The 14,056-nt window shown below is 43.4% G+C and overlaps 1 pseudogene; it reads right to left on the bottom strand.

The window, feature by feature from the left end:
• Positions 1-8,525: 8,525 nt before the first annotated feature.
• Positions 8,526-13,077, bottom strand: LOC115145913 (neurogenic differentiation factor 4-like; annotated as a pseudogene).
• Between the last annotated feature and the right edge of the window lie 979 nt (positions 13,078-14,056).

Here is a 14,056-nt window from a genome sequence, read left to right as displayed (position 1 = left end):
GTGGACAGCCACATCATATTTAGCTTACGTTGATTGGACTAAATTGTTTTTGGTATCTTTTAGTTGTCACTGTATTAGACTAAAGCATAGGTGATTAGATTATGTTGAAATGTTGCTGGAATAGTGGAGGCAGCTCCTGTTTTCTTTGCGACTTGCGGTAACTCTCTGTGGTTTTAAATCAATAGTTGTTTAGTAGCCCCCCCGTTCGCCCCACCCCGTTCGCACCCTCGTTTCCTGTAGTCTACAATAAGCTCCTTTGTCTTGCTCACGTTGAGGGGCAAGACAAACCTAAACCTAAAATACCCTTTTTCCTCGTGGGGACCGGTGAAATGTCACCACTTTTCCAAATCTTCCTTGTTTTACTATCCTTGTGAGGACAACTGGTCCCCACAAGTATAGTAAAACCAAAAACACACACACACACACACACACACACACCATGGATTATGTTAATCCTTGTAAAAACAAAGCAATATATTTCCTTTGTATAAGTCAAGCGTGGGATGTCCATCAGCATTTACATCAGGATTACAGGTTCATTTTCAAATATATCTCCTCCAACATTATCTAATGGGTCGTTCCACCAATTCGGTGGCTTTTGAGAAGTGCAACATGGTAAAAACAAATGATAATAATAGACATTTGATTTCTCCTAATTTTAACATTCTGTCATAAAGAGCAGAAGTTCAACTCAATAAAAAAATGTTTTCCCATTAAAAAAAGACTATGGTGCCTGTTAAGTGACAAATAAAGTAACAGGGTTGACCATAACGGGGTTGACAATTTATTTTTAAATCAGCCATAAATCCCCTTCTGAAAAGGGAATGGAAGCTTGTTGTGTTCAACAGGGAGTGGCAGTTGAATGCAAGCTGCATAAAATTTAAATTGTTAAAACATTTCTAGCCTGTCAATCTGTGAGTAACAAGGTTGACGTGTTATCATCGACCTTTTATTTTTTTATTTTTTTTTATTTTTTTTATTTCACCTTTATTTAACCAGGTAGGCTAGTTGAGAACAAGTTCTCATTTGCAACTGCGACCTGGCCAAGATAAAGCATAGCAGTGTGAACAGACAACACAGAGTTACACATGGAGTAAACAATTAACAAGACCTGTTCTGTTTTCCACCACAAAACACCAGCAACTAGCCAAATCAAATCAAATCCAATTTTATTTTATTTGTCACATACACATGGTTAGCAGATGTTAATACGAGTGTAGCGAAATGCGAAATGCTTGTGCTTCTAGTTCCGACAATGCAGTAATAACCAACGAGTAATCTAACCTAACAATTCCACAACTACTACCTTATACACACAAGCGTAAAGGGATAAAGAATATGTACATAAAGATATATGAATGAGTGATGGTACAGAACGACATAGGCAAGATGCAGTAGATGGTATCGAGTACAGTATATACATACAGTATGAGATGAGTAATGTAGGGTATGTAAACATAAAAGTGGCATAGTTTAAAGTGGCTAGTGATACATGTATTACATAAAGATGGCAAGATGCAGTAGATAATATAGAGTACAGTATATACATATACATATGAGATGAGATGAGTAATGTAGGGTATGTAAACATTATATTAAGTGGCATTGTTTAAAGTGGCTAATGATACCTTTTTTACATCAATTTCCATCCATTTCCATTATTAAAGTGGCTGGAGTTGAGTCAGTATGTTGGCAGCGGCCACTCAATGTTAGTGGTGGCTGTTTAACAGTCTGAAGGGCTTGAGATAGAAGCTGTTTTTCAGTCTCTCGGTCCCTGCTTTGATGCACCTGTACTGACCTCGCCTTCTGGATGATAGTGGGGTGAACAGGCAGGGGCTCGGGTGGTTGTTGTCCTTGATGATCTTTATGGCCTTCCTGTGACATCGGGTGGTGTAGGTGGAGGGGAGGTAGTTTGCCCCCGGTGATGCGTTGTGCAGACCTCACTACCCTCTGGAGAGCCTTACGGTTGAGGGCGGAGCAGTTGCCGTACCAGGCGGTGATACAGCCCGACAGGATGCTCTCGATTGTGCATCTGTAGAAGTTCATGAGTGCTTTTGGTGACAAGCCAAATTTCTTCAGCCTCCTGAGGTTGAAGAGGCGCTGCTGCGCCTTCTTCACAACGCTGTCTGTGTGGGTGGACCAATTCAGTTTGTCCTTGATGTGTACGCCGAGGAACTTAAAACTTATTACCCTCTCCACTACTGTCCCGTCGATGTGGATAAGGGGGTGCTACCTCTGCTGTTTCCTGAAGTCCACAATAATCTCCTTTGTTTTGTTGATGTTGAGTGTGAGGTTATTTTCCTGACACCACACTCCGAGGGCCCTCACCTCCTCCCTGTAGGCCGTCTCGTCGTTGTTGGTGATCAAGCCTACCACTGTAGTGATGTCCGCAAACTTGATGATTGAGTTGGAGGCGTGCATGGCCACGCAGTCGTGGGTGAAGATGGAGTACTGGAGAGGGCTAAGAACACACCCTTGTGGGGCCCCAGTTTTGAAGATCATCGGGGTGGAGATGTTGTTACCTACCCTCACCACCTGAGGGCGGCCCATCAGGAAGTCCAGTATCCTGTTGCACAGGGCGGGGTCGAGACCCAGGGTCTCGAGCTTGATGACGCGTTTGGAGGGTACTATGGTGTTAAATACTGAGCTGTAGTCGATGAACAGCATTCTCACATGGGTATTCCTAATGTCCAGATGGGTTCGGGCAAATTGGAGTGGGTCTAGGGTGTCAGGTAGGGTGGAGGTGATATGATCCTTGACTAGTCTATCAAAGCATTTCATGATGACGGAAGTGAGTGCTACGGGGCGGTAGTCGTTTAGCTCAGTTACCTTAGCTTCCTTGGGAACAGGAATAATGGTGGCCCTCTTGAAGCAAGTCGGAACAGCAGACTGGGATAAGGATTGATTGAATATGTCCGTAAACACACCAGCCAGCTGGTCTGCGCATGCTCTGAGGGCGCGGCTGGGGATGCCGCCTGGGCCTGCAGCCTTGCAAGGGTTAACACGTTTAAATGTTTTACTCACATCTGCTGCAGTGAAGGAGAGTCCGCAGGTTTTGGTAGCGGGCTGTGTCAGTGGCACTGTATTGTCCTCAAAGTGAGCAAAAAAGTTATTTAGTCTGTCTGGGAGCAAGACATCCTGGTCCGCGACGGGGCTGGGTTTTTTTTTGTAATCCGTGATTGACTGTAGACCCTGCCACATACCTCTTGTGTCTGAGCCGTTGAATTGCAACTCTACTTTGTCTCTATACTGACGCTTAGCTTGTTTGATTGCCTTGCGGAGGGAATAGCTACACTGTTTGTATTGTTTCCGGTCAATTTCTGGTCACCTTGCCTTGGTTATAAGCAGTGGTTCTCGCTTTCAGTTTCGCGCGAATGCTGCCATGAATCAACGGTTTCTGGTTTGGGAATGTTTTAATCATTGCTGTGGGTATGACATCACAGATGCACTTTCTAATGAACTCGCTCACCGAATCAGCGTATTCGTGAATGTTGTTGTTGGACGCAATGCGGAACATATCCCAATCCACGTGATCGAAGCAGTCTTGTAGCGTTGAACAGACCTGAGCGCGGGAGCTTCTTGGCTTCTTGTTTTAGTTTCTGTCTGTAGGCTGGAAGCAACAAAATGGAGTCGTGGTCAGCTTTTCTGAGAGGAGGGCGGGGGAGGGTCTTATATGCGTCGCGGAAGTTAGAATAACAATGATCCCGGGTTTTACCAGCCCTGGTTGTGCAATCGATGTGCTGATAGAATTTAGGGAGTCTTGTTTTCAGATTAGCCTTGTTAAAATCCCCAGCTACAATGAATGCAGCCTCAGGATATGTGGTTTTCAGTTTACATAGAGTCAAATAAAGTTTGTTCAGGGCCATCAATGTGTCTGCTTGGGGGGGAATATATACGGGATATATAGAGAATTCCCTTGGTAGATAATGCGGTCGACATTTGATTGTGAGTCAGGTGAACAGAAGGACAGGAGTTACTGTATGTTGTTATGATCACACCACGTCTCGTTAATCATAAGGCCAAGAAGCCTAGATTCAGCTCACCTGCTTTTACACAATGATTTGATTATTAGATGTAATTATTTATATTTGTTTCTTTTGAAAAAACATTTTTCAAATGGAATAGTTTTATCATATTAAAACAAGAGTTCTGTTCACGTAACAGAGTTGAGCTTAAAATGAGGTACAGAGGTAATAACTAATCACATTAAATTAATAATAATTTTCAGAAATTACTTTGTCAAAGCAACAAAATAACGAGACATTTACCATGATGGTGAAAACTTGGAGATATGTTAGGGTTAAGTGGGTTAAAATCTTCCAAGAAGTCACAGAGGGTGTACGGAGGGAAATGTCAACTTGTGGAATTTTGGCACTTTAGCAATTCTTTATTCATATAAAGAATCTGATTGATTGAATTCTCCATGTGGTCTATATTAAAGGGCACTTCATTTAATGTAACAGGCTTTTATAATTCAATATTGAATTTCTACTTAAAATATCAAAGGGATGCAAAATGCACTCATTTTGTGGAACAACCCAACACTGAACTGACATTTATATTGGACTGGGTGCACATTTGGTGTGAAAATTAAGTAGCAGCGCAAGTTGTTGGTACTAGTGGATGATGTGAGGCAACTGACCACTAAGGAGCTCTTAGACCTCTCCCACCTCTGACCCCTGACCCCAGATGATCTAATGACCACAGTAAACTGATTTCTCAATGGGTGGTTTTATCTCAGGCCAGTACAGAGGGTGGATAGACAGATAGACAGAGAGAACACTGGGCAACTTATTGGACAGAAATATACAGTGGCGTGTATTCATGGATTCCAAGGGAAGCCAGGCTTCCCCAAATTATACAGTATACCAAGAAAAAATAAAAATAAATATAACATCATTTATCTTTCGTCTCTCTGTGTTTCATAATTTTACTTTAATTTGGCAGAGGCTGAATGTATCTCACCGAAGAAAGAATCAGAGCGAGTAATACAGCGCCCCTCTGTCTCTGTATGTGTAGGCCATCTATCTGATGCTGTCTGGTCCAAAAGAGTATGACATTGTTACCACACACAGCTAGTATAAAATAATAGCCAATCAGTGTTGAGCATTTTAGTCAGGTAGCCTATAGGACAACAAAAAATAAAAGAGTGTACTGTATGACAGAGTCATAGATCATTTTGTCAACATCAAAGAGAGGAGGATGGCCTTGGTGTTTCTCTACAAGTCAGGTGAGTCAACATGTTTTTTCTACTTGCACGAACGCATACATACACACACACACGCACACATAAATCAGAACCATGGACATTCACATCATATTGAGCTTAGATTGGACTAAATTGTTTTGGGTATATTTTAGTGATACTGTATTAGACTAAGCAGAGGTGATTTGATGATGTTGAAATGTTAAAGTTGAAATGGTGCTGGAATAGTGGAGGCAGCTTGTTTTCTTTGACCTGCGGTAGCCTAACTCTTCTTGGTTCTAAATGAATAGTTATTTAGTAGTCCGAAAATGTTGGAAACATTAACTTGCTTGATAATTCTGTAGGTCATGTAACTGTTTGTTACATGCAATGTGCTTTGTGGAATTCACCGGACAGATGTTGCTCTCTGGTTTTGTGATGAAACAAAGGTGTGGTTGAATTTATTCTGCCACTGTACCTTCTTATTGCCTCAGCCTTCGACTTATATATTACGGTGGCAAGGCATATGAACTAACAGGTAATATAGCAAACAACGCAATTATCACAACACATAGTTTGTAATATGGCATTTGGGGGGGTGTTTGGCTTCTCCAGTGATTTTACCCATGCACCACTACTGTAAATATATAGACTTTATCCACTCTTTCCCTATCTTCCATTCTTTATTTCTCTTTCTCTCACTTTCTCTTTCACTTTCTCTCTCTTCTCTTTGTCTCTCTTCTATCTCTCTTTTACTCATCTCTCTGTTTCTCATCTCCACAGTGCTCATGTTAACTTTACCTCTCTCTTGGGTCTTCTCATGTCTCTCCATTGCTCTCCTCTAGTAAAAGAGCCCATCTGTCCCTCCTCTCCTGTTCCATTTTCTGTCACTGCTACAGTGGAGGAACTGTGAGGTGGAGGGGGTTACCAGGGTCAGAGTCAACACGCCCGCTGCCACAACCCAACACTAAAACCTCTCACCCCACATGCACACACACACATCCTACACATCATCCCTCCCCCCTCCTGCCTCATCCCTGTGTTGTGTTGCCCCCACCCCTTCCCTTCATCCGCTTGTCTTTCCAAATAGCCTTGATCATCATCAGCCTCTACTACATCATCCGCCCAGTGTGTGTGTGTGTGTGTGTGTGTGTGTGTGTGTGTGTGTGTGTGTGTGTGTGTGTGTGTGGTTTCTGTTGTCAGAGTTCTTTCTCTTAAACATGTCCCATAAAGAATTAAAGACATCCCTGTGAGTTTGACCGTAAACACACGTGCGTGTTTGCGTGTTTATGGCTTGCTTGTGTGTGTGTGCGTGTGTGCATGCCTACGTTTCTGTGTGTGTGTGTGTGTGTATGTATGTGTGTGTGTGTGAGGGAAAGAGAGAGAACTGAGCCCAGTTGAATTGTACAGGATTATTATAACAGCGACTCAGTGAGGAAAGCCTGCCTGCCCTATGAGGCCAGCCACCTTAATCACCAACCTTTATCCTACTACAATCCAGCCTCCACACATCCACTCTTTCATTAAGAGCCAGCCGATGGATTAGTGTAGCTAAAACAAAAGATGGAGAAAGAGATGAGAGATGAAGTGGAGGGTAGGAAGAGAGGATAGGGGTAGAGTTGGAGTGTTGAACAGGTGAAAGAAAATAAAGGGCAACTTGGCTTGTGTGTTGATATTTCTCTGTAAAGTAACCATTCATAACCTTCACTCGGCCCGTCAGTGAGACAAACAATAAAGGTATAGTATAATATATTTTGTCTGCTCTGTATAAAATATTTGTTCACTAGAGGTCTGAGATCTCTATACACTGAGTGTGAGGGCAGATGGACTCCACTGTTAGTGATAGTGACATCGTGTCTCTCAGGGAAGAGTGAGCAGGGACTCTCTCTCTCTCTCTTTGTTTTCTCTCTCTCTCCCTCTACCTCTCACCCTCTCACCCTCTCTCCATCTCTCCATCTCTCCTGGGGAGTAGCTACAGGTCACACACCCTGAGGCTGAATCAGAGCACATGTGCCTCTACATAACAGTCCTGTGATAAAGCCTGGACATTATCATTGAGTTAGACATACTCAGGTACTGTAAGCTAAAATAGAGTGGAATTCACAGGAGGCTGCTGAGGGGAGAACAGCTCATTATAATGGCCAAAACAGAGCAAATGGAATGGCATCAAACACCAGTATTTGATACCATTCCAGTCATAGTGGGGGTGATTAACTGGGGTAAGATGCTAAACCTTCCCTGGCTGAATTCAACTATATACTGTATGTCTGGACGTAGTAAATTACTCTTGGACTAGGCATGACTATTTATTTCCACCTTCTCTAATACTGTTGTCAGGTTTTAGTTCCATTCATCAGCTTACGGTTTTGAATGTTGAATGTAGCTAGAAAAGATAACCAACAGTGGAACCCACGATAACCTCTTTTTTCTTCTTGAGAAACGCACAGCTTTTTAGAGTTTTCAATTTTTTAAATGTCGGTCAGATTCTGAATAATGTATTCCCAGCAACACACCCCCAATAAATACACACAAACCCTTGTCAAATGAGAACAACACTTGCTGCATCACCATCTTCCACCAGTCTATGTTTTGTGTGTGTGTGTGTGTGTGTGTGTGTGTGTGTGTGTGTGTGTGTGTGTGTGTGTGTGTGTGTGTGTGTGCGTGTGTGTGTGTGTGTGTGCGCGCGTGCGTGTGTGTGTGTGTGTAAAGTTATGTGTCATTCCAATAATTAATGAAGAGGAATGGGATTGTTTGGAGGCGGGGATATGAGGGGATGTAGCTCACCCTCCCCTGCATTTGGCTCCCTAGATGCCCGTCAGAGAAATGTCCATCCCCTCAGTTTCTCCCAGCTGTCTTTCCCTCCAGAGCCAGCAACCTCAGCATAATAAAAGAACAGGCTGCGTTTACAATGGACCCACGCTGGCCATTTCACAACCAAACTCCCTTTCCCATGTTTCATGTCTCTCTAGGCCTAGGTGTGTGTGTGTGTGTGTGTGTGTGTGTGTGTGTGTGTGTGTGTGTGTGTGTGTGTGTGTGTGTGTGTGTGTGTGTGTGTGTGTGTGTGTGTGTGTGTGTGTGTGTGTGTGTGTGTCAGGGGGTGGTAGCATAATAACAGTGGTCACTGAAGTACTCTCATTAGAAACATAGTCCCGTCCCATCATCTTCTCTGCTCCCTCTCACCTCTCTCATTGTGTCTCACAACCTCTTACATATCACTTCCACCCACTACCCACAACCACCATAATTGCAGCAGTTGGTCCTTGACTGTTTTTCGACATAGCAAGACTGATTCATTAAAGCAAACCCACTTATAGAAATTCAAACAGAAAACTTAGTTTAAATGGTTTTAATGGATAACGTTTTTGTTCAAAAATTCATTCCAAAGGTAATCATCTTGAGGAACATTTTTGCGTTTTTTTATATTTGGCAATGGAGAAAGTGTCTGAACAGAATGATATCTCTAATAAGTTACACCGTGATCAGATTTTGTAATTGATATTTGTTCTTGTCATTACAACAGCAGACATTTCTCACTTCCTCATGGGCAGTTTTCTCTCTGGTCCTCAGCTACACTTGCAATATATATAACTGACCACAAAGGAGAAATGGACACAGAAGAGAGAAAACAGATACACTATCAGAGTCAGTCAACAATGTAACAGGGACAGCACAAGTAGAGAAGGCCAAGACCAAACACATATATAAAGGATAGACACAAAATGACTAACAGCAGTTCATATAAATATTACATTAGAGAATAAATAAATGCATGTGAATGATGTGTTTCATGTTCCGAGTGCTGGTCAGAAGTGCTCAAGCTGAGGTCTTTCTTCAAGTCAGCCTTTCCACCTATAGGACCCACTCCTCTTGTGAACCCCTTGGAAATGGTCAAGTAGTGAGGTTCCTTTTAGCTTAATTGGTGTTCAGAAACAACCACAGCAAACAAGCGGTTTAATGTCAATCATGAGCTGATTTTGACAGTGTTGAGCACTAACCTTTACAGTACACAAATGTAAACAACAATCCACTTTCTACTTTTTACTAAGTAACTACCCAGTTGTTCACAACGATGGGCTGGTTTCACAGTGTTTAGTACTAAGATGGGTCTCTCATATCAAAGTCAGATTTCTCCCAACATCTCAGTCATTGGTCAAGATGGAGCCAGTTGGGGAAGTGTGTTATTGGGGAGAGTCTCATCTGCCCCATCTGTCCTCTCTACGCCTTAATCCCCATAGACGGTGCCCATCTGTGGGGGTGCCATGTGAGGAGGGCGGTATGAATCATAGGGCATCTCCAGGGGCACCTGGTAGAAGACTTGTCCCTGGGGGCCTGTCAGGCCGATGGAGGAGGGGGTAGTGGTGAGGGGGAAGATAGTGGGGCGAGGACTCCTGCTTGAGCACTAGGTTACTGCCAATGCTGAGCGGGGGCGTGGGGGGGCCATCGTAGGGAGGGGTGCCTACCCCACTGTTACAGTCGTTAGGGGAGTGCCTCTCGTAAGCCCCTCCCTTCATCCCTCTCAGGTGGAGTAGGTGGGCGGAGTCCAGTGTGCCGTAAGGCGGGCTGGGCAGGCCGGGGGAGGAGTAGCTGATTGGTCCAACGGCCATCCCCACCCCTCCCAGGATTGTGGGTCCTCCTCTCCCCCCTTGCCTGTCTTCAGGCCTCTCCTCAATATGCCCCCCAGGCCCCAGCTGCAGACAGCCAGCCAGCAGGTTGCTGGTAGGCTGGGAGAGGCCTTTACACAGGGTTTCCATAAAGGCCCTGCTCTCCGTGGACTGGTCCCCCTCCAGGGCTTCAGACAGGGCACATATGTAGTTGCGGGCCAGCCGCAGGGTCTCGATCTTAGACAGTTTCTGGGTCTTAGAGTGGCAGGGCATGATGCTGCGCAGGTTTTCCAGAGCGTCGTTCAGCCCATGCATCCTCGAGCGCTCCCGGGCGTTAGCCTTCACACGCCGCGCCTTGAAGCGCTCCTGCCGGGCCTTGGTCATCCTCTTCCTCTTGGGCCCTCTGCGTTTGGGAGCATTCCCGTCTCCATGGTCTTCCTCTTCCCCTTCCTCTTCATCCTCCATGTCCTCACTGCCCAGCTCCCTGCCCAGGTGGCCCATTCCACCCGGTCTGTAGTGGTTTGCTGTGATTGGCTCGTCTCCGTCTGGGGAGCTCACGTCATCATCCATCCACTCCAGAGAACTGACTATCTCCGCCCCCTCGCTGGGCCTCCCGTACAACTTGGCCATCATGGTCTCCTGGAAACGAAAACACACTAACATTAGCAACAGTTTTGACCTTAACATATACCATTTTTTATGAAGATTTTGAGGCCAAATGAGGCTCATCACAACTCTACCCTTTTACATGTTTTGTCTATACTTTCCAAAGCTAAGTGAATTGAGAGTAGGTTTTCTTTGACTGTGTAGACCAACAGATGCTGGGACATTGACCCTAGCTGGTTTTGAGGACCAGACCAGGACCAGTCTATTTATAGCAGTCTTGTCCCGCAGCCTAATGAGTTCTACTGACCTTGTGTGGCCGACTAGTCTCAAGATGAGATGAGAGCTAGGTCATGACTGATCTTCGTTAACCCAGAACTAAAATCTTGGGTAATTTGGTTTTATGTTTACTAGTCTGTCCATGAGATTAGGTCAGGACTATAGCCTCAGCCTGCTTACTCTACAATCTACTTAAGACTGTGAGCAATTATCTAAGCTAAGGCCTTAATGACCAGTTTGTAACAGTACATTGGGGGTTCTTTGAATATTTTAGGGATTTTTAGTTTGATGATTCTCCTGAAGCATGCTGCTGTCATATGTAATACCTCAGATATACTACATATTATATCCATATTGACTATACATCCCATCCCATCACATTATATATATATACTGCGGACTCCCACATTGCTCATCTTAATATTTCTATATTTCTTAATTCCATTCTTTTACTTTTTTAAAATTACTTTTACACTTTATGTGTATTGTTGTGTATTGTTAGATATTGGTGTACTGTTGGAGCTAGGAACACAAGCATTTCGCTACACCTGCAATAACATCTGCTAAATATATGTATGGACTAATAAAATGTGATTTGAAGGATTAGTGTTTAATTTTTCTATTATTTCTCCATTTTCTTTCTCTATGCATTGTTGCCTTGAGTAAGCATGTCACTGTTAGCCCACACTTGCTGTTTACGAAGCAAGTGACGAAGAAAATAATTCAGCACCATGGTCACGTGGACAGTGGACAGCTCCTATAGTGCTACTCTCTCCTGCTCAGGTCCTGCCGCTCTCGTGCTTCAGGTGTCAATCACCGCTAATGAAGGGATTATACTGCACATGAGGATCAACATGTTACTGAATGGCTATGAGCCTGTATGATACACAGTCTGCCTATGAGCGTTTAAACCATTCAAAACAAATGTACCCCGAATCAAACCCGTACCCTCCCCCTAAAAAGGTTTTAGAGGGTTTTAATCCGAGGGGAAACTTGATCTCGGGGGACTTCTAAACTCTGTAATTCCAGGCTTTTAGGTCGCGACGGGCTCCGGGATGGACTCTCAATCTGGGCCATTGCGGGATTTGCTCCCTCCGTGGATGAAGCGGCAACATGGGATTAACTCAAGGTTAGACTACATTCCCGGATCAGTGACAGGGAACGCAGAATAATTCATGTACAGTATAACTCTGCGACAAATTGTACTCGGCTGATTGTGTTCTGTGTTTATGGTTACGGTAATGATTCATTAGGATTCAGGATAGGATTCATTAGGACTTTTAATTGTAGGTCTGCCCATATTTTTCATTGTAGGTCTGCCCCTATTAGATGCTGACCTATAGGCCTATTTGAAACTATTTATTGGTTTTAAGAAATTTGTCCACAACTGTGTGTGTCATAGATTTTTATTCCAGACCATAATTTAGCTTGCTGAATGATAACCTATAGCATAATTTCGTACACTTATTAGCCATTTGGACCATCTTTATAGCAACAATCTTATGACCAAAGTGATTCTGAAGCATGATGAGCTGGTGGGGTAACTGTCTTTGTATAAATAATTACGGATTTAAGTATAGGTTTACACCTGATAAAATGTTCCCGTTAAGATTATGCCAGGCACATTTTAGGAGCAGTAAACCTAGTGTCTAATAAATATGTCACAGTTTTTGGAATCCTAAATTAGATAATCGATTATAACAATGTATTCATGTCTGTAGCCTATAATGCCTTAACACAGTTGCAGCTGTATGCCTCATTCCTGTTATTTAGCATAACCTAACCCAACATTTCGAAAAATGTCTAATCATAACCTATTACCCTACCAATGTATAAATGGACAACTTCACATAAACATGATCAAAATATTTTAATATTCAATAGGGCTATGCTATTCAAATTACACGATTATCCTATGAGAGCAAAACATTGACATTAATTAAAATGAGAAAGATGAGGTTGGCCTACCTGCTGTTTGAAATAACGCTCCTAAGGACCTCCTGTGTGTTCTTGTTGGCTGTTGAGCAGGCGTAGTCTATAGGTTACTACTATCTCACCTTTCTACAGGGAGTAAAACGTTCTATCCATCAACTAGCCTAAAGCACTCAGTCTTTATTAACTTTCTCCCCTGCGTCTCCTACACAGTTGTTGTCAGTGTTCCATCCCAGAGTGTAGCATCTCTGCGGGTCACCCGGCCGGGGTCCGGGGTTTAAGGCTCCGACCCATGCACAGGCTCCTCCTCTAACTCTCTCATCCTCTCGCATCCAATTCATCTGCGCTCGAGAGCGCGCGTGGGCGGCCCGTGGTCGTTAACAAAAAAAGTTAACCAGCTTTGATTAGATTGATAGCCTGTAGGCCTGAACTCTTATAGCTCGTGACATTATCTACATTAGAATATTTTCATAGTTGCAATCGTTTTTAGTTTTGTATTGTTTGTATCATCAGTCTGTTTCGACAAATAAGCAGCGCAACTTTTGCATAGAGAGATGGAGCGGCACGCTCTGTATTATGAGTTTAACCGATTAAGAGAGTTTGCGGTTGCGCATGAGCAGTGTTCGCGCCATTCCCCCGTCCATTCATACATCCTGGTGTGCTGAGCAAATATTGGCGTCCGGCGTGCGCTCATTGCACCCAATAACGCTCATTAAATAGGGCTCTAGAGACACCCCTCGCGAGACGGGACATGCGCTGTGCCTTAGTGAAGACCTGAAGTGAAGGACAGCGCAATCTAACCGAATGGAGGCAGGCTGTCTCGGTAAAAGTGGGCTATTACTTGTGCACATTGCTTAACTTGGACTGAATAGGTGCCCACTCGTTTTGGGTGCCAGTGTTGGGCCGAAAATCTCCCACCTGACAGAACCCCCCCCCCCTTCTAATTTCCTTAATTTTGTGGCTAGAGTCAAATACTTTCCATAGAACGAACTTCACGGCAACCGAAATGAATCATTAATGTATGTGTGTTAAATTAAACAGAGGGAGTAAAATGTTGGCAAGCAATAAACATTTCAGATCTATGGCTGAATTATTATCCTTACACTTTCAGAAATACTAGTCGAATAAGACATAGGAGAGATGAAGAATTTTGGCAAAGAGATTTATTTATAGACTAATAACAATAAGAAGACAAAGTGGCAGAATAAATTCAACAACCTTCCTGAAGTCCACAAAGCATATTGCATGGAACAAACAGTTACATGACCTACAGCATGGTCAAACAAGTTAAGTTTTCCAATATTTCCGGACTGCTAAACTATTGATTTAGAACAAAGGAGAGTTACCACAAGTCACAAAGAAAACATGCGCTGCCTCCACTAATCCAGCACCATTTCAACTTCAACATCATCTAATCACCTATGCTTAGTCTAATACAGTGGCAACTAAAATATAC

This window comes from Oncorhynchus nerka, linkage group LG2, assembly GCF_034236695.1.
Source record: "Oncorhynchus nerka isolate Pitt River linkage group LG2, Oner_Uvic_2.0, whole genome shotgun sequence".
Taxonomy (NCBI): domain Eukaryota; kingdom Metazoa; phylum Chordata; class Actinopteri; order Salmoniformes; family Salmonidae; genus Oncorhynchus; species Oncorhynchus nerka.
The sequence above is the reverse complement of the archived record's forward strand: the minus strand, read 5'-3'. Positions and strand labels throughout refer to the sequence as shown.